Here is a 6,798-nt window from a genome sequence, read left to right on the forward strand (position 1 = left end):
CAGTGTAACAGCTTCTCAGACCTTAATAGGCTCCAAGGCACAACTGGCTCCATGATGAAAGTACCATGCAGGCCTTGGAAGTTTGAACATAGGAAGCAATACCTGCCAAAATGAGAACAAAAACCTAATCCAATAAAGCTCATAGTTCTTGGAAAGTTTCTAAATGCAATAACCTTGCTATTTGGCTTCTGTAGTTCTGCTTCTGGCTGCTTTTGTTAACTGAGTTATGTCAACCAAGGATTCTCTCTCTCTCTCTCTCTCTCTCTCTCTCTCTCTCTCTCTCTCCCTCCCCCCTCTCTCTCCCTCCCTCCCCCCCCTCTGTGTGTATGCAAGCTTACACGCTTACCCTAAGGAAGGCTCACGATTGCACTGGGGTTTTGAACTCGGTGTAGTCACTGGCTGGCTAATAGTTGGCTTAAGCTTGTGTCTGAGTGGTCATCTTTGGTGGATACTTTACAAGAACAGGTTTGGGTCTGAGTCCTAGGTAGGACTTCCAGTTTTGCTCCATCCTCCTCATGCTCCTTGTCTTCTTCCTCCTTTTTATCCTCTTCCTATTTCTTTTATGATAGAAAAGTGACCTAGGAAACTTTTCTTAAAACCAGACCTGATTGTGAGCCTAAAATACATTTCTTTCATGGTTTTGAACTAGATCCCCTTGTCAACGTATCCAAGTTTAAGAGTTTCTTCAAACTGATAATGCTCCCATCCAAACATGGCCTAGTTCTTCAGATTTTACAATCTTTTTTTTTCTTTTTCTTTTTTTTTCTTTCTTTTTTTTTTTACTTCTGAGCAACTAAAACCTCCCAGGTTCAAATCTCATTTTTGAGGCCCATAGTATTTCCAGTTAAAAAGGGAGAGAAATGTGTACATTCTTCTCTGAGGATGAGAGTAACACTATCCACCACACTTCAATAGTATTTTTCTTGTTTTTGTACAGTATTTTGTGACTCCCTCTCTTCTCCCATATAGTGTCTTTCAGTAGAGTTGGGTTACTGTGGTTTAACCTGTGTCTTTCCAACATTCACAGGTTGAACACCATCCCAATGGTAATAGGAAGCGATAAGGAGATAATTACGTCATGAGAGTGGAACCTCCATGAATGTGATTATACCTTCTATAAAAGAACTCAGAGAACTGCCTTGCTTTTTCCACCATCTGCAAATGACTCAATGTGGCATCTCCATCTGTGAACAAGGCTGTAGTTCCTCTTCAGAGTCTAGGCTCATATAGCTTGATCTTAGACTGTCAACCTCCCTCCAGATTTGTGAAAAACACATTTCTGTTGTTTATGTGGCATACAGTATATGACTTTTTTGGTGGCAGCCTATATTTCTTTGCTTTCCATCATAGTGACAAAAATACTAGAGGTAATCAACTTAAAACAACATTTATTTCAGCTGATAGATTTGGAAGTTTTAGTCCAAGTTGTTGACTCATTGTTTTTGGGCCTGTGGCAAGGCAACAAATCCTAGTGGGAGTGCATAGTGTATCACGTCATGGTTGCTGGGAATCTAAGAGAGACAGGAAGGGTCAACAGCACTCCAGTGCCCTCTTCAAGGACACACCCTCAATGACATAACTTTCTTCCATTAGGCAGGCTGCTATGTTTTAGCTAGGGTTTCTATTGTTATGATAAACATCACAAACAAAACAAATTAGGGAAGAAAGGGTTAATTTCATTTTACGGCTTGCAGTCCAGGGAAGTCAGGGCAGGAATTTGGAAGCAGAAACTGACACAGAGACCATGGAGGACTGCTGCTAACTGGCTTGCTTTCTCATGACTTGCTCAGTGTGCATTTTTATAACACTCAAGACCACCAGCCAAAAGGTGGCACCACCCACAGTGAGCTAGGCCCTCCTATACCAGGCAGCACTCAAGAAAATGTGCCACCAGTTTATCCACAGGGCAATCTGATAGGGACATATTCTTAATTGAGGGTCCATCTTCCCAAATGAGTCTAGCTTGTGTTAAGTTGAAATAAAACTAGCACTGTACCATTTCTCTCTGTGTTAAAAAACTATTTATTTGTGTATGAGTGTTTTGCCAGCATGTTATTTATGTGTGCCAGGAAAATGCCTAGTGTTCATAAAGTCCAGAAGAGGACTTCAGGTTACCTAGAACAGTAGATGTAGATGGTGTGGGCCACCATGTGGAAGGTGGGAACCAAGCCCGAGTCCTTTGCAAGAGTAACAAGTGCTCTTAAATGCTGAGCCAACACACCATTTTCAGGTACCATCTCTTAAAGCATCCATTACCCCACTCCCCAACCATCCAGCCATCCACACATGTGACTTTGAAAGATATTACAGACCCAAAATGTGACACAGCTACAATAGACTAAGACAAGGGTTAGCAGATGTAATGGTACCTCATTCCTCTAATAAACCACCTGAGCTGCTGTCCTGTTTTCTAGACTTAATGGTGTAAACATGGCAATAATGGTATATCTAAAATGAAGTCAGTTTTGACCTTCAATTTCTTAAATCTTTTTAGAGTGGTCATAGTTACTGCAATGAGAATTCCATAGCATACATATTCTTTGCTATGGACTGTAAATTTAGTTGCCAATCTATTTCTTATTCTATTTCCAGGTTCAAAGGATTCTAATGAAGTCAAGTTAAAGCAATCACAGAAGACACTGATCATGTGTTCAGGGGAGGTCCGGGAATTTGGATAGGGCATTAGGGCAGCTCTGAGGTTAGGAGGCAGGGAGTCTTGTGTTCTTACCTTGAAGTGTGTGTTTGAGGCTCTCTGTTAGCAATGGTGTGTTATTCTTGCTAACAAAATAGCCACTAGTGAATTTAAAAGAAACCAAACACATGCTACCCTTTACACAGCTCTTATGACTGTGGTTCTAACAAATAACACATTTTGAAGGCAAAATCAGTTCTCAAAATGGCAATACGGACTCATGATTCTGTGCAGTGTTTAGTCTTGCCAGGTAAGATTGAATAATATTATTCAATGGCATTTGACAGAATTTCTAATGTTTAAAAGGATGATTTTTAAGGGTAACATCAAAGTTAAATTAACATCAGATAAACAAGTTAAGTAGACTTATAACCCCTAAAGAAATAGAAGCAGTCATTGTAAATCTCACAACCAAAAAGGGTGAGGGCCAGATGCCGTTAGTGCAGATTCTATGAGACTTTCAAAGAAGAATTAATACTGACATGTCTCAAATTATTTCACTAAATAGAAATGGAAGGAACATTGCCAAATACATGTTATGATGCCACAGTCACCCTGATACACCAAATCAAAGAAGATTTAATAAAGAAAAGCAATTATCAAGTTTTGTTATGAACAAAGATACAAAAATACCCAAGAAAGTACTACAAATCAAATCCAAGAACACATCAAAGAGATCATCCACTATGATCAAGTAGGCTTCATCCTAGAGATGCAGGGATATGAAAAATAGTCAACTTAATCCACCATATAAACTCATTAAAAAGAAAAAACCCACATGATCATCTCATTAGATGCTATAAAACTTTGACAAAATCCCAACACCCTTTTCTGAGAGATTAGGGATAAAAAGGACACATCTAAACATAATAAAACAATATACAGCAAACCAATAAGCCAATATCAAATTAAATAGAAACTCAAATCAATTCCACTAAAAACAGGAACAAGACAAATTCACTCTCTCCAAATCTATTCAGTGCAGTACTTGAAGTTCTAGGTAGACCAATAAGACAACTGAAGCAGATAAAGGGGATACAAATTGGAAAGAAAGAAAAAGTATTATTATTGGCAAGTGATATGATAGTATACATAAGCAATCCAAAAAAATTCTACTAGGGAACTCCTATAGCTGATTAACACCTTCAGTGAAGTGACTAGATACAAGATTAACAAAAAAATCAGTAGCCCTCCTATATTCAAATGACAAACAGGCTGAAAAAAATTAGAGAGGCAATGCCCTTCACCATAACCACAAATAATATGAAGTTATCGTTCAGTAACTCTAACCAAGCAAGTGAAAGACTTGTATAATAAAACTTCAGGTCTTTGAAGAAAGAAATTGGAGAAGATATCAGAAAATGGAAAGATTTTCCATGCTCATAGATAGACAAGATTAACAGTAACAATGGGCATTCTACTCAAAGGAGTCTATAGATTTAAAGCAACACTCATCAAGATGCCACAAAGGGCCATGTCTAGGACTATGGTCCTACTGCTGCTAGGGTTTGTGTTGATGTCCATGACCTGTGTTATCACCTAGGGCCATGCAGATATCCATGTCAATGCTACAGCCTGAATCTATGTTAATGTCTGTGTGATATACTGCCACTGGGAGCTATACTGATGGATGTGAGTGGCCTGTGCTGCTACCTGAGTGTGATTATTTTGGGTCTGGCAGCCAGGAATGAACAAGCAGCCTCCACTTACAATTACTGTTATAGAAGATGAAACAAAGTTTAACATATGCAAGTTAAAGAGTTCCATAAAATGCCCAAAGAAGATTTAATAAGTTGACATGTGAGAGAGATTGTCTTGGGATTCCCAGATATGGTTGAAGACACAAGTTGTTAGATTAGTAAGTGTTAGAAGATTCTATAGGCATTAAGTAAAAGAGAGTAAAGTAAGTAAAAAAAAATTTTCTGATAAGATGCTGTGAGAGCACATTCTGCTCCTTTGGCCAATAGTCTTTAAAATACCAGCCCACTTGGGTATGGTCTCTTATACTGTAAAAGGAGCGGTAAACGTGCACCTGCTCTCTTGCTTCTGGCTCCTGGTTCTGGCTACTAGACTCTGTTTCTGTTCACTCAGAGGATTGTTGTCTAGGACAGTGATCTGTAAGTTTTCCCCTTAAATAAATAACCGTTTTATTTATTTAATTGGTGTGGGATTGTTTTGTGACTTATGCCATCAATAAGAGAATTAAAGAGTCCCTTTCTGTCCCTGTGGTCATATGCTCAGCAGATGACTGAGTCTGTAGATAGTGCCAACCCTTTAAGTCCTATGTTTTCCTCTGAACAAACATATGTACACAAATATTTATTTATTAATTAGGCACAACAAGAGATTAACAATACTTAACTATTAAAATAAAACAGTTATAAAAATATTATAATAAAACTTATGTAAATGTGTTCTCACTCACTGAAAATAAATTCTTATATGGAAGTCTAGATTATAACAATACCCAGGTAATGAGAATGAGGTAGTCATAGTGCAGTAGCTTTAGACTGCTGTCAAATGAGTCACATAAACACATGTACAGTAAACCAAAACAGGTTAACTAAAAGTCAATAAAGCTTCCAAGTTGTTAATGGGCATGTAACATATATAACATGGATACACTGCATGAAGAGATGACTTACATCTTAGGTAGAACACAATAGTCCCCGATTTCATCATGCCGACTGAACACTATATGCTTCAAAACTTATGCATTACTCTTAAAATTTTCCATTTAATGTCTCTGGATTGTGTTGATGACACATAACTCAGGCTGCAGATAGTGACAGAAATGTTATGGCTGAGTTTCTGATTTGTGTCCATGTAGAGGAATGTCAGACTAACACACTGTTCCCCAGGGTAAGGGATTGAACATATTGGAAACAAATTATAGCTTAGATTATTCAGCAGCAGTTAAAGCATTTCTTTTTTAAGTTCTCTTGTTTATTTTTTCTCATGAAGATTGCTGCATCTTTATGTTCCTGAACTGAAATTAAATAAATTAGTTGGAAAATAAAAAAAAAGCAACCAGAAAACTTAGTATTGGCTTCCACACAAGCACATGGAACAAAGAATGAAAGTTTGCCACAAATATCAGGAAAGTCTTAGTTTCTCTTGTGCCTTAAAGGAGTAAGAGTGATGACTGGGAGTAAGCGAATGTGATGGTGACCACACTGGACAGATTTTTCCCGGAGCTGGCTGCCCTGCTCAACCTCTACAGTGAGTCAGTCTGTAGAGGTCACTGCGTTAAATCCAGTGACTGGGAAATGATGCTGTTTCTTAGCTCACTACTGGGACATTACAGCATGGTGCTCGGTTCCTCCTGTCAGTCATCCTGGCTGTGAGCTATGACAACAGAAATGTTGTTTGGCAGCCAGTTGGTGAAAGCGGTTTGTTTTTCCATGACCTGACACTGTGACTTTTTTGTCTAATATTAAACACTTTCCTTTGGGATAACTCATGACTTGTGATATAAGACAACAGAATATTAGGTTTTAATTTTAATACATTGATTTAAACTACTGTCTCTAAGACTTGTCATTTTATTTGTGACCTTCCAGCATCTCACCTTGTCTTAGTCCAGGTGCTTTGGGAGGGAAAGAGTGCACAAACTGAAAATAGAGCATCTGGATAGAGACGCAGGTTAAGCACAGAGACGTTTGTAATATACAACAAACAAAATATAATTAGCCTTTTAATTCTTTGTCTTTTTTTTTTTTTTTTTTAACAAACAAGTTCTCAATTTGAACACAACAAATCTACATTAGAGTCCTTGTACCATTTTACCAAAAGACTTTCTCCCAAGGTCTCTGTTTGACTTAACCTTTTTTTTTTTTTTTTTTTTTTTTTTTTTTTTTTTTTTTTTTTTTTTTTTTTTTTTTTAAGTATCCAACCAAGCTTTTATTTGGGTTTTATTGCAATCTACTTTTGGCAATAAGGGAAAAGTGACCATAAGAACTCATCAGATTTTATTTAACAAAGCAGTTTTTCATGAATGCTTAAGGTCAGTGTATAGTCAGCTCGGCTTCCAGTATCAACTTGAGTACCTCATCACGGATATCTATGCCAGAATGATAACAGTAAGGCATTGCAAGATGCTACAT

Source organism: Chionomys nivalis, chromosome 16, assembly GCF_950005125.1.
Source record: "Chionomys nivalis chromosome 16, mChiNiv1.1, whole genome shotgun sequence".
Classification (NCBI taxonomy): Eukaryota; Metazoa; Chordata; class Mammalia; order Rodentia; family Cricetidae; genus Chionomys; species Chionomys nivalis.